At 40.7% G+C, this 25,193-nt stretch overlaps 1 long non-coding RNA gene across 1 annotated transcript in view; it reads left to right on the forward strand.

Annotated features, from left to right (window-relative positions):
- Window positions 1-229: 229 nt before the first annotated feature.
- LOC129540923 (uncharacterized) overlaps window positions 230-25,193 on the forward strand; it is a 35,204-nt gene continuing 10,240 nt past the window's right edge. Inside the window, exons 1-2 of the long non-coding RNA XR_008682732.2 lie at window positions 230-325; window positions 23,855-23,891. This is a non-coding gene — a long non-coding RNA (uncharacterized LOC129540923). The remainder of the gene's footprint in view (window positions 326-23,854; window positions 23,892-25,193) is intronic.

The following is a 25,193-nucleotide window of genomic DNA, read 5'->3' on the forward strand; positions in this document are numbered from 1 at the left end:
CCTGCAATGCAGGAGACCTGAGTTCTATCCCGGGGTCGGAAAGATTCTCTAGAGAAGAAAACGGCAGCTCACTCTAGTATTCTTGCTGGAAAACCCATGGACAGAGGAATGGTGGGCTCTAGGTCATGGGGTCACGAAGAGTCACACAACCTAGAAACTAAACCGCCACCACAAGAAACTCCTAGGATTTGTCATACATGTCCTGAAACCTGTTTTTCCCTATCTTTGTAGGTATTTTGGGCATCCCCAAAGGAACAGTGTGTTTCTCAAGACAGATTGTATGCTCGATCTTGACTCCCAACTGCTTGGTTGTGTTGTGTATTTGGTAAGTGCTTAATAGATGCTCATGGAAATGAAAATCCATTCCTGTGAATCTTAATACTTTCGTACTCACCACTTCAAATATTGAGGGTGAGTGAACAATTTCTTTCTCTCGTTAGGAATATTTTGTTGTAATTTTAATATTATTAATAGGGGGAAAAGCACAATGATCAAATGCCTTTATAGTAATTTTTATTTTATTCATTTCAGTAACATCTATAAACTGTAAAGAGTAGTAGTCTGAGGCCTATTCTTTAACCTACTTACTGGCAGTGTTTGGTGCTTTCAGAAATGCAGGCAAGGACTCTGGGACCTAGGAGGTGGGAGTTGGGTGGGCAAGGTTCTGGCTTTAAATCAGTGTGCCAAGGATTTGGCTTCTTTTGGCTTCTCTTTCTCCATTTTCTTTTCTATATAGTTGAAAGCCACAGACATGTTAGCAATTGCCACTCAGTTAAGAGCACTAATTCCAAATACAAACTGGTAGATGGATAGGCTTATTCCTCTGAGACTTAATTACCCTAGAACTAGTCCAAGCAATATTAGCCTCACTCAAAGTATCATTACACACTGTCCAAATGGTCTCCTAAATGTCACCCTTGGAGGCAAGGGGACAGCATGGGCTAGTGAGTCAAATACCTTTTTATCTGGAGGCCCTGGAATGGAGTCTGGCTCTGTTTCTCATGACTGAGCAAGCCAGTTCAGTTCTCAGGAGTTCTCTAAACTCATCTGTAAAATGGGGAGATGGAAAAAGATGACCTCTGAAGTCCCTTCCAGGTTTGTACTCTACAAATCCTCCGTAATGGTGCTGAAGCACCCAAACCATCTTAATAGGTACCAGGTGTCACCCAGCTTCTCCTCATGTCTGGACAGACCAGCTCCCAAAGGATCGTGCTCAAAACATTGCTCTGGGTCTCTCTGGAGGGGAGCCTTTCAATTTTCATGTCCTATTATTAACCTCTTCCCAAGCTCTGTTTTCCAAGTTTAGGTCGGCTCATCAGAGTTGAACATGGACTATTTGGATTTGTGCCCAAGCTGTTCTCCGAGCCTGATAGCACATTCATTACTCCCTACCCATGGTTTCTGCTAAATGACCTCGTTAGTGCTATAATTACATGTTGCTCTTCAGAAAGCTGGGGGTGGGGTGGGAGATGAGTTAACGAAGGCCAAGTACTGAGATGGAGTTCGCTGTAAACATACTGAATGACGCCTACCTTCCCCAGGCCTGATTACCCATGGGGAGTTGGAAGGGAAGTTTCACGTTCTTTTTCCTCTCCTTTCTTTTTCATTTCCCATTAATGGATGATGATGATGATAGCATATACAAATGTGTTGGTGGTAGTTGGTAAATACATGAATTTGAAAGCTGGGTGGTGATATTTTTACAACTTAATGTATATGGAACCATACATTTCCTGGAAGTAAAGGAATGAAAACAAATGTTTTCTGAGCACCTATATAGGTTTTTGTTCATCTTCGCAACAAATTTATGAGCTAGTTATTATCCTTGATTTACTAATGAAGAAGCAGGTTCAGAGAGGTGTATTTTCCAAGGGCAAAAACAAGCATGTGCCTGAGTTAGGAGTTGAACCCAGGTGTGCCTGACTCCAAATCTCAATATCCCACGCTACCCCCCAGTTCATTCATTCACTCACTCACTTATGCAGGCATTTGTTCAACAAATACACTCTGACCTCTATCTGATGACAAAAATCTAATCACATAATTTCAGAGTTTCTATTTACTCTATTTAATTTAATTTTACAGATTCCTCAGATGACCCTAAACTCAGTGGGGTCTTCTTTTGCAATGATTTTCTCAGTCCTCTCAGGCTTCCACCTTGGGGGTCAGATCTCAAATCTAAGATTCAGAACCCTAGGTGTGTGAGTGTGTGCTCAATTACTCAGTCATGTCCGACTCTTTGCAACCCCACAGGCTGTAACCTGCCAGGCTTTTCTGTCCATGGAATTCTCCAGACAAGAATATTAGGATGGGTTGCCATTTCCTACTCTGGGGCATTTTCCTGACCCAGGGGTCAAAACTGCATTTCCTGTATTGGCAAGTGAATTCTTTACCACTGAGCCACCAGGGAAGCCCCCAGGACCCTGGGACGTATGTTTGAAGACTATCCTGTGCAAACATCTATTTTTTAATTTAAGGAAACTAAAGTTCAATGGTTTTTTGAAGTGGTAAGCTGTTCATTCCAGTACATTCTAGGGATGTCAAGCGTATATTTGAATTTACTTGGGGTGTTGAGAAGTGATGATTGTGTGCTGTAACACAGCGGTCCCCAGCCTTTCTGGCACCAGAAACTGGTTTCTAGGAAGACAGTTTTTCCATGCATGGGGGTGGGCAATGATTTCTGTTTTGCCCACTGCTAACTTCCTGCTGTGTGGCCTGGTTCCTAATAGGCCATGGACCCATACTGGTCCATGGCCCAGGGGTTGGGGACCTCTGCTATAACAAATATGAAAAATTTCCCCTGATTTCTGGGACACTTCACAGTGTATGTCCTTGACAAGAGGTTCTTGTCTCTACTGCACACATCAATTGATTCACAATGAACTTTTTCAGAAGCTTGTTAACTACAAAACTTTGTTGTCACACTTTTGTGACAGAGAATCCATTTTCCAGACTAGATCTCTGAAGCACTCAGAGTCTTCTTTGAGATTTCTTTTTGGGTGGTGGTAAGCTGCAGTCCATGGGGTCGCTAAGAGTCGGACACGACTGAGCAACTTCACTTTCACTTTCTTGCATTGGAGAAGGAAATGGCAACCCACTCCAGTGTTCTTGCCTGGAGAATCCCAGGGACGGGGGAGCCTGGTGGGCTGCCGTCTACGGGGTCGCAAAGAGTCGGACACGACTGAAGTGACTTAGCAGCAGCAGCAAGGTGAACCAGGAGGGTTAAATACCTTCACTTGTCCCTACAGAATTCTTTCTGCCAATTTTTTTTTAAAAGTGGAAAACACAATATGTTGAATGTTGAGAGAGATGTTTACACTTAGGGCAGAATAAATGATGTGATAGTAATAGTAACGGGATGCAACTTTAACCAAGTGATGGACTTTATTAAAACAGGGAATCTTACCCATCTGATTACTAATTAGTATTTCACCGTAGAACTTGGAATTTGGCAAACCATGCATTTAAAAATGTGAGCATCGTTTGTTTGACAGACTGTCAAGACACTCAGGCAGGCTTAATGTATTAGTTTATTCTATGGTAATCAAGTTGTTATTATAACTACAGGAAAACTGGAAAAATAAGCCTTTCACAGTCAAATTAGTCATAGGAAAGAAACTAAAAGAACCCCCCAACTTTGAGCAACAGTAGGGACTCTATAGTAGGGAGTTGGGGTGTGAAACAGCAGGAAACCATTATCGCATGCAATCCTAGTTTTAATGATTCCACTAGAACATTATAAACCTATAATATATATGCCTCAAAATAAATGATAGATCTCATAGTAAAAGCCAACTCTTTATTCCACACTGATCAATTTGGGAGAACTGGTCCCTTCTTCTGGAAATAAATCATTAAGCTGCAGGTTTCACCTCAGAATAACTTTTGGAAGAATTCTTCAAACCTCTTAAAGTAATTCACTTATATTCCTCTTCTATTTTTAATACCCAAAAATATACACAGGAGATGCAAATACACCTCTAGAAGTTTTGAATGAGTGGACAAAGCAGTGTTAAAAATTCAACAGCACTAATTACTAGCTGAGCAGTATAAAAACCTCTGAATAAATGTCAACTGAGGAGATAAGCTCTTATCTTAATCTAATGACTCCACAGACTTAATTTGTCAGGCCAGCCTAGTTGATGAAAAACAGGTTTCTATTCTCCAGTGTTAGCAGGAACATCTTTCCAAATCTTTGAAGTTGGATAGTAATACCATCAGTGTCATCCTGTAAAAATCTTCTGACCAAGCCAATTTAATTCCTATTGTCCTGTTACACTAATTAAAGTTGTTCCACCCCTATTGGACAAATATCTGAGTGAAGCCAATATATTTTTAGATTTTTGTACATTTTGAACTAATCACCCTCAACTCCCAATGTTTTGTTTTTTCATAGGGCTGGAACATCAGAGACCATCTGTCTTCATATAGGGAGGCTGAGATTTCCAGAGAAATGCATTAATTCTGAGGAATCCACTCACTGAGAGCCCATGTAGCAGCGTAGCTAAGCGTGGAGATTCTGAGGCAGAAAAGCCTGGGGAATTTTTGCTGTGTCACTTACAAGCTGTGTGACCTTGGGTAAATGTCTTATTTGCCTAGCCTCAGTTTAATCATATGTAAAATGGACAATAATCATGGATATCAAGAAGGTTAGATAAAAGAACACACGCCAAGTACTTAGAGTGCCTGACCCTTATACTTAATAAAGGTCAGACTTCATTCGTTTACTGACTCATTTATTTCTTTATTCATTCAATGAACAAATATGTACTGAATTTTTTTTAATAATTTTATTGAGTTTTCTTTTTTTTCAGATGATTATTATTATTTTTTTGATGTGGACCATTTTTAAGGTCTTTACTGAATTTGTTACAATATTGTTTCTGCTTTATGTTTTGGTTTTTTGGCCACAGAGCATGTGGTACCTTAGCTCCCCAATCAGGGATTAAACCCATATCCCCTACATTGGCAGGTTAAAGTCTTAACCACTAGACTGCCAAGGAAGACCCTATGTATTGAATCTTAATAAGTCTGTAAACACGTGCTGGTGCTATAGGACATATGCAGAACCAGAAGGGAAGGTTCTTTGCTTTCATGGGATTTTGTGTGAACTTCTTGCTCCAGGAAGCTCAAGTCTGACAAAATCAGCTGATCTTGCCACACCTGGGAAGGAAATGTCACAGAATTACCATGGCTTTCCATTCCAACTTGATTGTGATTGCTGGCTTTCCAGTACAAGGGAAGTCAATTGATGGGAAGTCGATTGCCATCTCAAGGGTCTATTATGCTGATGACGTGAGACTGTGTATGGTGGAGAGCCGAATATTGGTTGCCTCCCAGTGCCTTGTGTTTTACCCCTGTGACCCAGAATCCCATGCACGGTCCACACGTGTCTGGGAGCCCTCTTCTATCTTGTTTCACCCTGATCTCATCAGTCAGTGTAGTATCCTTCCCAGTAGCCACTATGTCCTCTGCTTACTCCCTCTCTCACTTGCTTATACTATGCCATAGTGGTTTTCCATTCTATTCAATATCACTTGGAGATTATCTGTTGATATTTCTTTGATTTCCCCACCTTAATTGTGATGTCATGATTTCTTTCAAACCCCTTGAAATTTGTGCATATACTTAAAAGTATATATTGTAAGTCTGTTATATACTAGGGACCCCACTGAGTATTGCAGACATCAAAATATGTAGGATGCAGCCTCTACCCTTTGAAAACTTTACAGGGGTGTGACAAAGGCTCTAGGAGTACAGTGGAAGCACGACAAGGGTGGGGGTGGGGAACATTCAACTCAGACTGGAAACTCACTTGTGGAATGTTTACCAGAGGAGATGCCTCTTGGCCTTGGCTCTGAAAACTAAGCAGGAGTCAGTTGGGTTAGGATATAGGAAAAGGACATGTCTGGTTGAAGAATCAGCATGTGGAGATAGAAGAAAGCAGTTCACTAGATGTGTGAAGAGCCTGAGGAAGCAATAGGAGATGAAATGGAAATGAAGGATCATAAAGGTCTTCTGTGCTGAGGGGTTAGAATTTCACCCTGAAAGTGACAGGACCCATTGGTAAATTTGGGTCCAGAAGTCAGGTTTGTGTCAGTGTTCTCATAGTTCTCACCACTTTCATGGCCTCTTGATTACATGATCTTGCACCCCCACTCCCTCCCGCCTCTCAGCTGTCAGGTTCCCTGAGCTCCCTGGCACCCTGCCCTCAGCATCCCTTTTCACCCGGTTGCTGATGACTCTTATGCAGCCCCTTGACTTCCTCTGCTCTAACAATTTTCACTCTACTCCACCTGGACAGCCCTTTTCTTCTATTACACCCAGAGCTGCTCCTCCTTCGAAGCCTCTGGCAGTGACACCCCTGTTCCTAGTCACCATCTCTCTTCCTTCCACCCGCAAAGCCTTAGTGAAATATCCATGACTTGCCCCTTCCTACCTTCCCAGTCCTGAACTCTTTCCAGGCTTCACTCTCTCCCCACACACCTATACAGAATACCAAGGGAATTTCTCTAAACAACTTTGTGAATCCCCTTCCACTCCCAATCTTCAGTTTCATCCATTCCCTTCACTGGTGGCAGAAAATGGAACAACCTTGGCTAATAATTCCACTTATCACTTATGGTGTCTGGTTTTAAGTTGAGCACTTAACATTGGCCTTTCTTCAACTCTGCTAGACTTACTGTTACCTTCCTTTCTGACACACTGTTTCGGGCTATGACATTTTGTAGGAGACAGGTGCCCTGTCTTCTAGATTATTATATTTTCCAACATTTTCCCCCTCCTTCACCCTAATGTTAATGCAGGTATTTGGAAAAGAGTGTACACCAAATACTGTATCCAGGTGAGCCAATCTATTGATCATTGGCCAATCAGATTTTTTTTTTTGTGACAATTTGTTCCTGTACCATTTAATTAGGCTGCACTTTATATGATCTGTAGCCAGTGGATTTCTGTTACTTCTGACCCAAAGCTTTGACAAGATCACTACAGCCCTCAAGTCTCAACACTGCTCATGTTCCCCTTACATGAGCAGTGTTTATTATTGTTTATTATAAGCAATGTCTTTATTATTTTAGTAAGAAAATAGAGGCTCTTTTACCAGAAATCCCTCAGTTTTTCTCCAACAGTTTTTAACTATGTTGTGTACTAGTTCTGCCTTGTCTCAGAGAGACTCCTATGTGATTTATTTTTAAAAAGACAATTAGGAGTTTATCTACATTTGTTAATCTATTTCTGCTAATTATGTTTCCTATTTACTATCTTTTGCCCTTTTTTGTTTTCCTTCTTTTTCATGTTGGCTGATTGAGTTTTTTTATATTCTTTTTTCTTCTATTTGTTTGGAACTTATGCTTACTGTTTCTATTCTTTTCATGACTTTTTCTAGACTTTTAACATATATATTCAAACTTACATCATCTCATCAAACCTTAATCAGTGTCTCCATCAGTCTCCTGGAAGTTTTAACTTTCATCCTCTCACGAGTAAACTTTCATTGATCTGACGTTAGAATGATCTAGTATTGGAGTTATAGACACAGGAATTATTTTTATAAACACAGGAATTTGGTTGTGTTATTATTTATAATCAATACTTTTTTAGATTTACTAACTCATTTCACCAGTTTTTTTTCCCCACACAGTTCCTTTTTCCTCCAAGGTTAATTTATGTCCTTTACTGAATACATCTTTGAGTAGCTTTTTAAAGGAAAAAGCTTGTGGTCAATAATTTTCTGAATCCCAGTTGTCGAGCAGCAGTTTGTATAGAATTCCTGATTCATAGCACTTTTCCCTTATGCTTTGAAAATTATTCCATAGACCTGATAGTCACTGTTGTTAATGAGAAGTCCATTGTCAGTTTTTTCATTCCTTTATTGGTTGTCTCTCTTTTATCTCTGATTCTTTTATGTTCTCTTTAATTTTGATATTGTATACTTTTATTATGATACATCTAGGTGTGAATTTTTAAAACTTGATGGGCTTTCCCAGTCTCAGAACTCACGAGTCCCTTCAGTTCTGGAAAATTCTGTCACTCTCTGTACTCTCCCCTTTGCCCCTATTCTTTCTAGTCTATTCTTATGAAATGACTATTATGAGATATATGGTGGAGTTTTTAAATCATTTCTCTATGCTCTATGTCTGTTAAATTCCCCTTTTCTTCCCCCAGATTTAATCTTTTTTGATAACTTTTTGGGCAATTACCTCAGGTTTTTCAGTTTATCTGTGTCTGCATTTTTAACCTATCAAGTTATTTCATAAATATTTTTATTTATTTTATTATTTATTGGTCCTCTGTTATCCCTTTTTTATCTCCAAGAATTAAAAATAGCTACTCATTTTAATGTCCTTTCTGTATCATTCAAATATGTCACTGTTCTTGGGTTTAACGTTCTCCACTGTTCTGGTTATTGGCTTTCTCTCCTTGATAAGGATTTTTAAAAGTACAGTTTTGAATTTTGTTTATGAACTCTTCTTCTCATTTTCTTGGGATCTGTTGTCCTAATAAGGATGGTTTCATGGCAGCTTCTGTTCCACCCCTACAGCCTATTTCTGACTAAGGCTTATAGCTGTGACTCAGATGGGTCTATCACCCTGCAGAAATGGTAAAATTCGGGAGCCTTCCCCTGAATGCATTGTCCTAGTTCTAATACAGGAACTCAGGGCTTATCCCTGTTTATGGACAAGTGGCTTCTTTTTACCTATAATTTTGGGCTGGTGGACAGAGATATTTTGGCAGCCGTTAATGGCATCACTGACTCGATGGACATGAGTTTGAGTGAACTCCGGGGGTTGGTGATGGACAGGGAGGCCTGGTGTCCTGCGATTCATGGGGTCGCAAAGAGTAGGACACGACTGAGCGATTGAACTGAACTGAACTGAATGGCGATAAAGCGCTATTCTTACTTCTAGTCTCAGGCAAGTGGTTTGTATCCGTTTTGTGCACTGGATATTTAAATTTCACTTAAGAACTTGGTTTCTCAGTTGTTTCTCTAGCTTTCAATATCTCTTTTTAGGGAGACCTCTCTGTTTTGTTCTGGGATTTTTTTTGTTTGTTTTATACTTTGTTTATGGAATATGTTTCTTTTTGAGTATGTATGATTTTTAAAAATTTGTTTAGTTTTTAACTCAACAGTATATGAAAAAGCTTAATATGTCTTTTTTATAACACATACTTTGTTTCTTAAAATTTACATTCACCTTACTTATAAATTACTTTTTACTTCCTTATTTATAATGCCTTAATGTTTTTATGTTTATATTTTATTCTACAATATAGCTGTTTTATTATTAATTTAATTTTTATTTTTATAAAACCAACACATGTATATTATTTTAAAAGTCATGTAGTACTAAAAAGCTTGTAATGAACAGAAATAGTTTTCCTTCTCTCTGAATCCTATGCCCAAGAGACAACTACTCTCATTTCTGGCTCTTTCTCCTGATATTTAATTTTGTATTTCTAATAATAGCCGATACTGCTTACCATGTAATAGTTACTGTTTTAAGTGTTATTACTTCATTTAATGTAAATAATATGCTTGTTTCTTGACTGATAAATTTTAGGAATATTTTATTGTATTTTGGCCATAGTAGATAAAAACTTAACTCTTTGATATCTTCTTCTTTCCCTTTCCACATATTTATTTAAATAAAACAGTTTTAGTTTATTATGTACATGTAAACATTGTCCAGTGATGAGCCATGGTGAATTGCAAATATATTTCTTTCCTTGTCCTGCCCTTTTTTTATGCTGAAAATGACATTGCCTTAATTTTTTTGAAGTCTCTTTTTATATGTTTATGATTAATTTTGCAAATCTTCTAATATCTCTACTATAAATAAACAGTTTTGTCAAGGGACTCATGCACAGCAGCTCTAGCTTTTTTAGAGAACTTCTCCCCCCAGATTCCCTCTCCTTGCTCCAACATGGACTTTTTTCTTTCTGAAAGATTTCACAGATGTCATTATATGATGCTTTTGCCTCTCTTTTGATATGTTTTCTAGATTTCATGTCTTTCTTTTTCTTTGGTTTATTTCTTGTTTCATTGACACATGCTTTCCATTAACTTTCTAAAATATTGTGTTTTAGTTTTTTAATGTCTAAAATGTCCCTTTACTACCCACATGACAGGCTGGGGATAGAAAGCTAGATTACAAATCATTGTCACTTAAAGTTTTGAAGATATTGCTATTGGTGAATCTGATACCAATTGGGTTGGTTTCTTTGTAAGGGTCTAATTTTCCCTATCTGGGAGTTTTGTAATTTACCCCTTAATCCTATATACCACTGCTGCTGCTGCTGCTGCTAAGTCGCTTCAGTCATGTCCGACTCTGCAACCCCACAGACAGAAGCCCACCAGGCTTCCCTGTCCCCGGGATTCTCCAGGCAAGAATACTTGAGTGGGTTGCCATTTCCTTCTCCAATGCATGAAAGTAAAAAGTGAAAGGGAAGTCGCTCAGTCGTGTCCGACTCAGCGACCCCATAGCTGCAGCCTACCAGGCTCCGCCATCACTACTAAATCCCAGGAATTCTGATCTTTCATAGTAATATGCTTTGGTGTGAATATTTTTTATTGAGAGGAGTGGTTGTTGGTAGTGTTTTCATTATTGTTTAATTCTGGGGCTGAGTTCAATTTGCATATTAGTTGTTTAATCCTTTGCTATTATCCTGATTTTTAATTCTTTAAAAATTTTTTGACTTATTTTATGGTCTGGATCATCGAAAAAGCAAGAGAGTTCCAGAAAAACATCTATTTCTGCTTCATTGACTATGCCAAAGCCTTTGACTGTGTGGATCACAATAAACTGTGGAAAATTCTGAAAGAGATGGGAATATCAGACCACCTGACCTGCCTCTTGAGAAACCTATATGCAGGTCAGGAAGCAACAGTTAGAACTGGACATGGAACAACAGACTGGTTCCAAATAGGAAAAGGAGTACGTCAAGGTTGTATATTGTCATCCTGCTTATTTAACTTATATGCAGAGTACATCATGAGAAATGCTGGGCTGGAAGAAACACAAGCTGCAATCAAGATTGCTGGGAGAAATGTCAATCACCTCAGATATGCAGATGACACCACCCTTATGGCAGAAAGTGAAGAGGAACTAAAAAACCTCTTGATGAAAGTGAAAAAGGAGAGTGAAAAAGTTGGCTTGAAGCTCAACATTCAGAAAACTAAGATCATGGCATCTGGTCCCATCACTTCATGGGAAATAGATGGGGAAACAGTGTCAGACTTTATGTTTTTGGGCTCCAAAATCACTGGAGATGGTGATTGCAGCCATGAAATTAAAAGACGCTTACTCTTTGGAAGGAAAGTTATGACCAACCTAGATAGCATATTAAAAAGCAGAGACATTGCTTTGCCAACAAAGGTCCATCTTGTCAAGGCTATGGTTTTTCCAGTGGTCATGTATGGATGTGAGAGTTGGACTGGGAAAAAAGCTAAGTGCTGAAGAATTGATGCTTTTGAACTGTGGTGTTGGAGAAGACTCTTGAGAATCCTTTGGACTGCAAGGAGATCCAACTAGTCCATCCTAAAGGAGATCAGTCCTGGGTGTTCATTGGCAGGACTGATGCTGAGGCTGAAACTCCAATACTTTGGCCACCTTGTGTGAAGAGTTGACTCACTGGAAAAGACTCTGATGCTGCGAGGGATTGGGGACAGGAGGAGAAGGGGACGACAGAGTGTGAGATGGCTGGATGGCATCACCGACTCGATGGACATGGGTTTGGATAAACTCCAGGAGTTGGTGATGGACAGGGAGGCCTGGTGTGCTGTGATTCATGGGGTCACGAAGAGTTGGATGTGACTGAGAGACTGAACTGAACTGAACTGATGGTCTAATATATGTTCTATCTTGGTGGCTATACAACTGCGCTTGAAAAGAAGTTGGATGATTGCATAAGTATCTAGAAATATCAGTTCGGTCATGTTGATAGTGTTTTTTTTTCCTAGTTTTTCAATGAATTATTGGGAGAAGTGAAGTTGCTCTATTGTGTCCAACTCTTTGCGACCCCATGGACTGGCTCCTCCCGCCATAATTCTCCAAGCAAGAATACTGGAGTGGGTTGCCATTTCCTTCTCCAGGGGATCTTCCCGACCCAGGGATCAAACCCAGGTCTCCCGCATTCCAGGCAGATGCTTTAACCTCTGAACCACCTCCCACTATAATTGTGGATTGTATATTACTTCCTTTAAACTTTTTTTTTGTATTGTATTTTAAAGTCATTATTATGCACACACAAATTTATGGTTGTTTTCTCCTTCTGATGGACATAGCATAATTATTATAAACTGTCCATGTTTGTCTTTGATGTACTATTTCCCTGATGTCTATTTTGTCTGTTGTTAATCTAGCCATTCCCAGCTTTGCTATGTTTACTGTTCGCAATATATATCTTCTTTTTATCCATTTACTTTCAACCTATGTGTCATCACATTTAAAATATATCTTTAAAGTCTGAATGTTGTAGGATCTTCCATTTTAAAAATCACTTCTGATCATTTTTGCTTTTTTGGGGAAGGCAGTTAAGTGCTTTAACCTTTAATGTAATGTGTTTGCCTCTTCTGAATTTTATTCCTCTTATTCTCTTTCCTTCCTTCTTTTGGATTGTTTGAATATTTAATATATCTATTGGCATTTTAGCGGCACCACTTTGCATTATTTTAATTTATGCCCATAAACTAGTTCCTTCTGTATCAATCAGGGTCCTATAGGGAGATAGAAACTGTACCGGTTATTGAATAGAATTTAATATAAAAAAGTGTTATCCAGATAACTAAAAAGGTAGAAAGACGATGCTAAGATATTGTGAAAGTGGGAAGCATGTATCACCCTTAGGACTGAGAGAACAAAGGAAAGAAATTGTAATTATTAAAACTTAGAAGCTTAAAGGAGGAGCCCCAAGGAGCTGAAGCCAGACCTCTGAGGAGAGTGATGTGTGACTGGTGGTGGTATCTCTGCGTTAGGCAAAGACTGTGTTGGCTGGTGTGCAGTGATGTCTCAGGATAGGGGTGGTGGTACAGAGAAGCTGATTCTATGAACTGGAAAAGTTTTGAACTGAATTCAGCTGCTATTACTAGAAGGAGCTGCCACTGATGAGGTGAAGGAGTATGGCTGGGGTGATACTTATTGGAAACACGAATGGACTGGAAGCCCATGGAAAGCAACACAGAACAGACAGGAAGGAGCAAATCTCATCTGCCACCTCCAGTCTACCTTTCTCTGCTGCTGCTGCTAAGTCGCTTCAGTCATGTCTGACTCTGTGCGACCCCATAGATGGAAGCCCACCAGGCTCCCCCATCCCTGGGATTCTCCAGGCAAGAACACTGGAGTGGGTTGCCATTTCCTTCTCTCTGCTACTGCTGCTGCTGCCAAGTCACTTCAGTCGTGCCCGACTCTGTGTGACCCCATAGACGGAGGCCCACCAGGCTCCCCCGTCTCTGGGATTCTCCAGGCAAGAACACTGGAGTGGGTTGCCATTTCCTTCTCTCTAGCACTCCTTATTAACACAGCTTCCTAGGAGGTCAGCTGGCAAAACACAAACATTTGTAAAGTCCCGGACTAGCATCACAGAATGGAGAGTAATCAGATGGGCTTGGAGGTGAGACATAACGTGTTATTAAATGGTCCTCCTTCCTATGATGTAGGACATCTTTACATCTCTTTTATTTAAAAGGTTCTTTCTCTTACCTGCTTGCTCTGCCCATTATTCCTCCTCCTCCATACTTCTTGTTTCTTACTAACCTTTTATGATTAGCAAATATCAAAGAATCTGCCAAAGGCAAAATAGTCAGTGCTCAAAAATGTCTGCGGGATTAATGGTTATATAAGAGAGTAAATGATAATTGTCAAACAAGCAGTGCAAATTCTAATTGCCATACAGGCTCAAGAGAGGAGGGAGAGGCTACCAAGAACTTGGGTGGCCTCAAAGGCTTCATTGATGACATGGGTCTTGAAGTAAACTATGATGAATGGAAGGGTCTAAGCCTATGGAGAGAAGGATGAGGCAGTCAAGGTGGAGAGTACAGCATGAATAGAGACTTGGAAGTAAACTTGCTAGATGCTTTTGGTAGACAGACATGGCTGGAGCAGAGACTTCCTTTAGGAATTTAGGGGGAAGTCTGAGAGGTTGAAGGAGCATCCAAATGATGTATGAAACATGGAGGGAAAAGTTTCAGGTCAACACAAGGTCAACCTTGCCTCTGCAAGGGTGGATGACAACTTGAAGAGGTAAGCAGTGCATGTTGGTTTGGTTTAGTTAGATTCAACCCTTGAAATTAGGGGTGGACCAGATGCTTGTTACCTGACACCCTTTGGGTCCCACTTTCTCTTCTGTTGAGGTTGCCAAACTTTTTTTCTCTCTTTGAGGACCACTTCTCCATCCTCTGAAAAATAACCTTTGTTTATGTATTATTAATTTGTGGGAAAGTCTTGTATCCGTTTTCCAGGTTGGAAAAGAATGACTTTCCCCCCTCTATGTTCTTTTGAATTGTGTTCTTTCTTTTTCAAGGAAAGCAATTTTATCATGAAAAAAATTATTTATGACACATTCCAAACTGGAATTACAATATGTTGTTGAGAAAACTAAACCCACGTGGTAAACAGGTGGATGAACTTGTTCAAAATGCTCCAGTTTCCTGTCTCACCAGAGCCTTTGCTATCCATCCATGTGAGAGGGGTTCTGTTTCCTGCTTTGGTTTCTGAATGTTGCTGAAGCATTTTTGCTGTTTTTAGGAGTAGCCAAGCCCTCTTGACCAGAGCCTGGGAAAGCCAGCCTCGTTCCCCTCACATGGAACTTCAGCAAACTGCTCGGGCTGCCAGGCACGTTGGAGATCCTGAGGGTGCAACTCCGCGGAGACCAAGGGCAAGATAATCAGTCCAAGGAGACAGTTAATTTTAGTACAAAAGAGGTTAGATGTGATTTATTTCCAACGCCAATGAACCAAAAGAACTAACAATCATCAGAACAAAACACAGAACCATCAAATACTCCACATAAAAATGGTTTGTGTCAGCTGAGATGGGCCTTGTCATTAGCAAGGGAGACAGGTTTCAGGTGGCCCAGGAGCTGTTGTAGGGGACATTTTCAGGTTGTCTTCATAGGAAAAGTGGTTTGAATCATCAAAGAGAGGAATGGATTTGGAGATAGGGAAAAGAATAGGAGAAGAAAAGAAGGCAAGAGAAGATAGGAGGGTTTTTATAGGATTATCATAGCTCATTCGTCATTTCGTTCATCATCATTGTCTTCAGAAAGCGTAAGGTTAGGACAGGATCCATGCCATTTGTGCTGCCTCTTAATCATCACTTTTCAGCAGCTGCAGGAGGCCCCTCCCCAGGGCTGTGCTTTCTGATGAGCAGAGTTCAGTGTACCCAGGGCCAGTTCCTGTAGCACTCGCTGATGGAGCCTCACCTCCGGAGGGTCCCTGGGCAGGCAGATTGTTCTCTACTTGGGCACTGTGTTCTCTCGCACTTGAGCCAAACACAAGGACTTGTCAAAGGTCGTTGCTCACAGGCCCATTGTTGATTTATTCAAGTCTGCCAGATAGCTTAAGCAACCGCTTCTCCTGTTTCTGAGACTTACATAGCATGTGAATCCCAGGACTTGGAGGAAGACAGGATGAGGACTCAGATGGAGATGCACCAAGTCCTACAGACTTATTTTAATGAGGGAAGAGCCTTAAACTCTTCCCGTTCTTCTTTCTAGGTCATTATTTACCAGAATACTTAGTCCCTTCTATTTAATCACCCTGTCCTCTCTGGAGTCACTATATCAAGCACATACTTCTGTTATTGCCTTCATATATAACACATTATACGTCTCTCATTTCTTCACAGATTAGGACAATGGCTTAATTATCTGTGAATCTCCTGTACCTAGATCAGCACTTAGTGTTTATATATTGAATGGATAAGTGAGTGAATGAAAGCCATTTATATTGAGGGAACAGTAATTACATTAAGAATGAAGCTGTCTACATCTATCTCTGGCAAATAAGAAGGGAAATACTGTGAGAGGGAAAACTAAAGCCACTTTTATTATACTTAATGAGGAGAAGACTCCAGGGCTATTGCTTAGGCTACTCGAATGGGATCTAGGGCTGGAGCAGCAATTAGATCTGAGCTCTCATGTGTCTGTGTTGTGCATACTTCAAAGCCAGGATCCATAGCTTACTTTATACCTCCAGCAACCCCTTCCTTTTTCTTAACTTTTCCTTATAGCTCATGCTGACAGAGATCATAAGGTATTTTCCTGTTCTCGGTTCAAACATACTGTCCTGTTAGACCAGATATCCAGTTGTAGGGTTCAGGAAATGCATCTGTACCTCCCTAGTTTTTAAGTGTGTGACCTTAGATTGAGTCTTAAAGGGGTTACATACATACTTAAAGGGGGAAATAAAAAATGTATCCATGTGTGTTTATGAAACAGGAAAACAAGCAACTACATTTGATAGTTGTTGGGGTAGTTGTGGGGAGCATTTTCCCCATCCTTCTGTAGGCACCTTATTTTAATCACTGTAACCCTTCTCTTGAGCACACTAGAATCCTCTGCCTATCAGCCAATGGTCATTTGAAGCCTTGGCTAGGAATGCTCATCCCTTATTGTTTTCTATTAAAGCTTCAGGCATGCACCCCTATTCCCTCTCTAACTTGTTCACTTTTTGACTGCAGAGCTGGGGAGCAAAGCTGGCATCACATGGGGAGTTTCCATGTGTGAATGTCCACATTCTTCATTCACATCCTTCAAGGGTTTCCTTTAACATTTTCTGATTGTGTTTCTCAGTACATGGTGTCAACAGCTCTCAGAACTGTTAAGTTTCCTATTTATCCTCAGGCCAGGAAAAGGCACAGATCACTGCAGTGTAAAATTACCAGTGGTTTTGACAGTGACCTGGAAGAACTATGGAATGAAGAAATTTAGCCTTGAGAACTGAGGTCCAGCCCCAGGCCCATCTTAACCAAGAAGTTCTGCTCAATTATACAGGTCACAAGAAGTTCTGTTAGTCCTGAAAATATTGAACTCATCAAATTTAAGTTGGGTGTTGCTGACATGTCTTGATGAATGGCCAGTTTCAGATACCAAGTACCATATTTACTTATTTCCTCCTCTATTTTACTCCTACACCACCTTACTTTTGAAAAATAATTCTGTAAGTTGAAATCTGCTTTTTATTTCCTTTTTAGGAGGTCTTCAAACCAGCACAAACTCTTCTGGAGGTTTAAAAATGCTAATTGGAGTTTTATTTATTGAAAATAGAAGAAAGGGAACTTAATTCTTTGGAACTGTTCTTGCCAAGCCTTAGAGAGAGAATGTAATGATTGTTATGAGCTTGGGTCTAAGAGCTAGACCACTTGAGTTGAATGCTAGCTCTGCCATTTCCTAGCTACGAATCTGAGGGCAAGTTACCTTCTGTGTGACTCAGTTTCCTCATAGGGATGGCAGTAGAAATGCCTACTTAGTAGGGGCTCTTTTGAGTTGATAGATATGAAATATTTAGAATAGTGTTTGGCACATATAAAGCTCTCAATAAATATTAGCTATTATTTTTAATTATATGGTAACTTAGAACTGTTGCAGACATATTATGGATGTACAATAAAATCACAGTGTTCACTCTGAGCAGTATAGAAAGTGAAAGTTGCCCAGTCGTGTCTGACTCTTTGTAACCCCATGGACTATACAGTCCATGGAATTCTCCAGGCTAGAATACTGGAGTGGGTAGCCTTTCCCTTCTCCAGGGGATCTTCCCAACCGAGGGATCGAACCCAGGTCTCCCTCATTGCCAGTGGATTCTTTACCAGCTGACCCACAAGGGAAGCCCAAGAATACTGGAGTAGGTAGCCTATCCCTTCTCCAGTGGATCTTCCTGGCCCAGGAATTGAACCAGGGTCTCCTGCATTGCAGGCAGATTCTTTACCAACTGAGCTATGAGGGAAGCCTGAGCAGTATATAACTATCTACTGAAAAAGGGAATTGTGCTCATAAACATGATATAGCTCAAGATGCTCACGCTTAATCACTCAATCGTGTCTGACTCTTTGCGACCCCGTGGGCTGTAGACCATCAGGCTCCTCTGACCATGGGGATTCTCCAGGCAAGAGTACTGGAGTGGGTTTCCATACCCTCCTCCAGGGGATATTCCCAACCCAGGGATTGAACCCAGGTCTCTCATATTGCAGGTGTATTCTTTCCGACTGAACTACTAGGGAAGCCCAAGAAGACTGGAGTGGGTAGCCTATCCCTTCTCCAGGATATCTTCCCAACCTAGGAATCCAACTGGGGTCTTCTGCATTGCAGGCAGATTCTTTAGCAGCTGAGCTAACAGGGAAGCCCATAGCTCAAGATAGTTGTGTCTAAATTAGGCGAACAATTCTTAGGTGTCTCCTTAGTCTACTAAGCCACTCCTTAGTCAGATCCTTTTAAATGGTCCTGGGCCTTGCAGATTTAGTTTTTAGTGTTCAAAAACCTTGGTGAGTAGTTATTTTTTAAATGTAATCTATTACCTTGTTTCTAAGGGTCATTTTAACTTTTTCAGATATAACCTAGACCTGGTCACTTATTCCTAAACTGCAGGAGATACACATTGAGGTCTTCAGAGCTCCACTGACCTTACTGAGAAGGAGTCCCAGAATCACAAAACCTCTTTTCTAAAATCCTTGTCACAAAATTTTCCTTAATTTCCACTCTCAGAGCCCTTTTATGTCTTTAATGTGAATGACAGATTTCAAGGATTATGCAATTGGTTCTTCTATATTTCTCCTTTTGGAAATTCTGCATATGGTGTAGCACGCTCTTTGGAATGCAACATCAATTGTATCTCCATGCATCAGTCAGAACTTCCAATTTAACATTCTGTTACATTTCTAAACTCATCCTTTGTACCTCATCATGGTACACTGGATAGAACATTTATAACTATCCAAGCCTCAATGTTAAGCCCATGGAATTAGGGATAAAGAAGGAAGAAAAGTAACATTTATTGAGTTTAATTTGCTTGACTCACTTGGAAAATGGCAGGCTGGAGTTCCCGTCCAGATCTGTATGTTCTAAAACCCAGGTTCATTTGCTACTGGAGAAGGTATTTATGTAAAATCTATCCAAGGAGGTACTTCTTTACATTCCTTCCTCTATAAACTCTCTCTATTATATTTATCATTTTCTTAAAACACAGTCAAATAGTTTTGGGCTTTTGGCAAATGTAAGAAAATGTCAAAAATTTAGTCGAATTTTTCTTCTCACCCACCTTATTCCTTCTACTTTGTGAATGAGGCATGGGAAACTTCTACTTTATAGGCTTTGAGGGCTTTAAAAATTCATTAGTGATGATGTGTTTATTAACTTGTTTATAAAAATTTGAACTTCATACTCTAAATTCAATTTGTCAGATATGAGAAAATCATATTATGATTTATTTCTTCCCTGATAGCAATGTGTGTTTCAGAAACAAACACAGAGCTTCTTCTTTCTAATCCTAACAGGGAAGGCATAAAGGAGCAGATATCTCTATCCAAATGTCTTAAAACTAGTTTTTGTCCATACCTAGACACATAGCTGGAGAAGGCAATGGCAACCCACTCCAGTACTCTTGCCTGGAGAATCCCGGGGATGGGGGGAGCCTGGCGGGCTGCTGTCTATGGGGTCGCACAGAGTCGGACATGACTGAAGTGACTTAGCAGCAGCAGCAGCAGACATATAGTTATGAGGCTTTAAAGCACCAGGAAAAATGAGGAATTCGTAAAGAGATTCAATACAGAAAAAGAAAAAGATTATCTTTTGGGTAATGAGAATCAGGAATGCATTTGACGTCTCATCAGCAACACTGGATGCTGGAAACCAATGGAATGATGTTTTCAAAGTTCTGATGGAAAATAACTTTGACCATAGGATTCTATCCCCAGCCAAACCCAAGTGAAGTAGCAAAAGGAAAAACATAGCAAACGTGAAATAAATTATAGTTTGTATTTCTGAAAAAAAATCATTGGGAGTGAACTCCAGAAAAAAAGAAAACATCATGGAGGAGGAAGGCATGAGATCCAGGAAACAATAGCTCTAACCTAGAGAGGGCAAAGAGGGAAGTCCCTTGGTGACAGCTGGGCAGTCACTCAAGAGCAAACTGCCTGGATGGGAGCAGAAATTCAGAGACAGCTGGGTGGATGTCTCAGGAAAGAAAGAGATTGGTCCACAAGTAAAAATATTTATATAATCTTGATCATATAAGCCCTGTTTATAGGTTGTAGGTTATTAATTGTTAGAGTCAATCCCTAGACAAACTCACAGAAGGCTTAATTATAATTACAGAAAAGAACATAAATGTTATCAATTTTGACAATGTAAATATATCAGTAGAGGTGACAGATATTGGGATTTGGGGTGGGGGACGTGGGGTGAGAGAGGGAAAGATAGAGTCAACAATATCCTTATCAAACATACATAAAGTTGCTAAAATGAGACACAGACATTGGCTATGTTATTTAACACTACAAATGTAACCAGTAAGAAAATCTAAGCTATAAGTTTTAGAAATTGGGAAGATGGAGGTAGTTAAAGTGGGAGGGGGGAATGTAAGGGAACTAAATATCATTCATAGCAGAGGTGAATCAGTTCAGTTCAGTTCAGTCGCTTAGTCGTGTCCGACTCTTTGCGACCCCATGAACCACAGCATGCCAGGCCTCCCTGTCCATCACCAACTCCCGGAGTTCACTCAAACTCATGTCCATCGAGTCAGTGATGCCATCCAGCCATCTCATTCTCTGTCGTCCCCGTCTCCTCCTACTCCCAATCCCTCCTAGCATCAGACTCTTTTCCAGTGAGTCAACTCGTTGCATGAGGTGGCCAAAGTATTGGAGTTTCAGCTTTAGCATAAGTCCTTCCAATGAACACCCAGGATTGATCTCCTTCAGAATGGACTGGTTGGACCTCCTTGCAGTCCAAGGGACTCTCAAGACTCTTCTCTAGCACCATAGTTCAAAAGCATCAATTCTTTGGCGCTCAGCTTTCTTCACAGTCCAACTCTCACATCCATACATGACCACGGGAAAAACCATAGCCTTGACTAGACGGACCTTTGTTGGCAAAGTAATGTCTCTGCTTTTTAATATGCTATCTAGGTTGGTCATAAGTTTCCTTCCAAGGAGTAAGCGTCTTTTAATTTCATGGCTGCAATCAGCATCCACAGTGATTTTGGAGTCCCCCAAAATAAAGTCTGACAGTGTTTCCCCATCTATTTCCCATGAAGTGATGGGACCAGATGCCATGATCTTTATTTTCTGAATGTTGAGCTTCAAGCCAAACTTTTCATTCTCCTCTTTCACTTTCATCAAGAGGCCTTTGAGTTCCTCTTCACTTTCTGCCATAAGGGTGGTGTCATCTGCATATCTGAGGTTATTGATATTTCTCCTGGCAATCTTGATTCCAGCTTGTGCTTCTTCCAGCCCAGCGTTCCTCATGATGTACTCTGTGAATAGCTATTGTTAAAAGCTGATTAAAAGAGAAATAGAGATCTAACCCTGTTAGAATTAAAATAAGCACAGAAGTCCAAAGAGGCATATCTGAAGCAGCAGGTGATTAAGAAGGGGAATTACCTGGAGTAAACCAAGGACTGCTTAGATCACCTCTTGTCATCATTGTGATGATCAGGAGTTGGAATCCTACCAGCTGGTTAGCCCAGCCTTAGATGGCACCGAATGTGGGCCAGGCTGGCCAGGACCTATCTGAGTTAATCTTTGGGTTTTGAATCCCGGCAGTGGGAACTGGAAACTTATGTTTCTCTCTACCCAGCTATGGAATTTTGGTTCTCATGCACCATTTCCATTTTGCCTTCTCACTCCATGTACCACTGGTTTTACCAACAAATCTTGTAGGTGACTTTGCTCTGGGAAGAAACTCCTAGAAATGTTGGAATTTCTCTTTTTATTACACACTTTATTCCAAACTGTGTAAATTGGGGCTAAGGCAATAATCTCAAGGCAGATAGCCAGTTTGCCTCTGATGACAACATTGCAGCAGGATATTGCAATCTGCTGACTTCAGAGTAAGCTCACAGCACTGGCTGTGGCCCTGGGCAGCCTGAAGCAGCAGAGACAGGTGGGCAGGGTACCTACCTCATCTCAGAGAAAACTATTGACTGGAAAGTGTTTTCCCTTTGTTCTTCTCAGTTGCTTTTAACTGGGTGAAATGCTGCTCATACAGGATTTCTAAGTCTGATATCCTTAAGTGAGTTTTGGCTAGATGACTTTTACGGACAGTTGTCTTTACTTGTGAAAATGGAAGCAGCAATAAGAATTATAGGAATTTATGGGCTTTAGCAGTTTTTTAAAATTTTTTTATAGAATGCATTTGCAGGAGACTAATGTTTAGGGGTGGCTGAAACACTCAGAGAGCCTCAAAATCTTTATGGTATGTTGAGATAGAGAATTTTCAAATGTGCCCAGAGTTTCTAAGTTCTTTGAAGCCCTTCTGAGACCTTTTCTTAGAAGAACACTTGGCCCCTGTAAACAGGCTTACTATGCATCTTCTATCATTTGCAGTGTTGGTTCTAATACTACATCAGGAAATGGGATTCTGGAGTACAGAAGTAATACAGAAGGGCCTCAATGAATTTGAGAGTCATCTCTTCAGCTTAATCAAGTGGGAGGTTAAATCCATGGTCTATATAGTTTAGTCGGAGAAGGCAATGGCAACCCACTCCAGTACTCTTGCCTGGAAAATCCCATGGACAGAGGAGCCTGGTAGGCTGCAGTCCATGGGGTCGCTAAATCAGACATGACTGAGCGACTTCACTTTCACTTTTCACTTTCATTCACTGGAGAAGGAAATGGCAACCCACTCCAGTGTTCTTGCCTGGAGAATCCCAGGGATGGCGGAGCCTTGTAAGCTGCCATCTATGGGGTCTCACAGAGTTGGACACGACTGACGTGACTTAGCAGCAGCAGCAGCAGCAGCATATAGTTTAGTAATAGAAGAAACAATATTTCTCCAATCCACTGAGTTCCTGCCTTGGCAGACAATTTTCCTCAAGTCCTTGGCAGGATATACCCAACACTAAGAACTTGTAATTCTCCAGCAGGGGAAGAAGGTTCCTGATAAAGGGTCTTGTTAGCCACCACTTCATGGACACTTTTTGAATTCCTTATTGTAAGGGCCTTGGAACGTATTGGACTATGTGTCACCATTTTCCTAAATATTGATTAGTTTTCTTTCATTTGATGGAGTGGATGGAGGTGAGGTTGGGAATCGCTAACAAGCATCACTGAGCCTGGGGTCCATGCGGATCCATCTTCATCTCCCCTTGCTTTTCTTCTGCTTCCTCTGTGACTAGCTCATCTGTAGAAATCCTTCCATGTCCTTCGGTAGGCTTGGCACCAAGCAAGACAGAAATTTTGAAGCTCTCCAGGAGCAGAGACCCAGACTCTCACCCGGGAAGCTGCACCTGGACTGGACCCATTTGTCCCAATGGCCCTGGGTCCTGCACTATCCACACAGCCCTAAAAATAGCTCTCAATTAACATTGCATTTCAAGAATTGGAAAATTTCCCAGAAGTCCATTCTTTTCTCCTTTTTCTATTTCATTACATTTTGCAGTAATAATACACAAGCCTGCAGAAAACATGACGGGTAATGAAAAAATGTAATTAATATAAGCAGTGTAAAGCGTGTTTTTTTCTCTGTTGTCCTTGCAGAAAATTGCTGCTTTAAACCAAGCAGGATGTGAAAATGCATAAAAACCCCCTTTAATCTGCCATGGTTTGTAAATATCTTATGCAAAACGGTTAAGTCAACTGTCAGATTTTTTTTAACATAAGTCACATATTCTTGTAAAAAAGTTTTTTTTTTTTTTCTCTTGCAGGACAAAGTGAGTGATTTGGATAACTCCTTTTGAGCAGGTGAGGATTTACCACAATAAACCTGAAAACAAGAAGAATTTGATTTTTGGACAGCAACTCTGTCCATCGGATTCATCTAAACAGCAGTTCAGTGTGCTGCCTCTGCGAACACTCAAGTTTGGTTCAGTACTTAGGAGAAGTTAAGCATTCTTGCTACTCTTTCATACCAATACACCTCATCCCATTAACTGAAATAAAGTGAGAAAGAGGACAAGAGGCTGTGGTCTAGGCCGGCATTCCTCAAACCATTTTGGTTTCCTTATCTGGACCACTAGCAATATCCAGAGGTGTGTGGCTAGAAGGTCACAACAGAATTTCAAAGCTGAAATACAAAACATTATTCCCAGAACATCTTCTGACGCCAGGGAAGAAAATGCTTTATGATTTGTTTTTCATTTGTTCTTTCCTCTTTTTTTGAACTGCTGATGACATACATGATGGGTTATTATTTATTTCCATCTTGTTCTGGCTTCTAAAACATTCCCCCTGGCCCTGGTGTGTGTCAACTTTCACATATCGCTTGGGAATGGCTGGCTTCCTCCCCTCTGCTCCACTGGGAACTCTGGTGAAGGTGGGGCCCCCCAGCTGAGAAGCGGTATCCCTTTCCTGTGGCATTCTGGGAGGCCATTTGGAGTCCCAGATGTAGGAAATGAAATAATCCACGCTCATACAGTCACAAAGTGCCCATCTGGCACCCAGGAACCCTGCTTGATAGGAGCACACAGGCGTGAGCTCACTATTGTTATGGCATTTCATAAACAGAGCTGCAGCCAGCCAGAGAGGGACTTTGGGATGATAACAATCATTTTCCACTCCCTTCCCTTTCTGCTTGCTTCCCTCCAAACACACTGCCCTCCCCTACACACACACACACCCCTTAACTTTTTTAAAACATAAGAAACATGGAGAAAAAAATAAGGGGGGTGGGGAGATCCATTCTCTGAAAGACAACATTTTTTTTTTTTTTCCCAGAGAGTCTGAAGGAGAAATTTCCATTAACAGCTAAATCCCTCCCCACCACCTCTCTGTCCACATTATCGTCTTTATGCCCTCCATGCTAGGACTCACAGGCAAGGGTGTGAAATGTGACCAGTCAACTCTTCGCTCACTCACTTCTTGTACATCACCCTCAAAATAAGGAAAAGCAGCAGCAGGAGGGATTTCATAAATCACACAGCCACGGCACCGCTTTCTAGTCCTGAAACCAAATTCACAGGAGAATCTAATAAATGACCTCAATTTCTTCCCTTTAGTTTCCTTCTAAGTGTTTGTGCCAAAGCAGGAGCAAGAGAAGCTCAGCAA

Source organism: Moschus berezovskii, chromosome 4 (genome assembly GCF_049115385.1).
Source record: "Moschus berezovskii isolate FMDL1 chromosome 4, NW_MosBer_1.0, whole genome shotgun sequence".
In the NCBI taxonomy this organism is placed as follows: Eukaryota; Metazoa; Chordata; class Mammalia; order Artiodactyla; family Moschidae; genus Moschus; species Moschus berezovskii.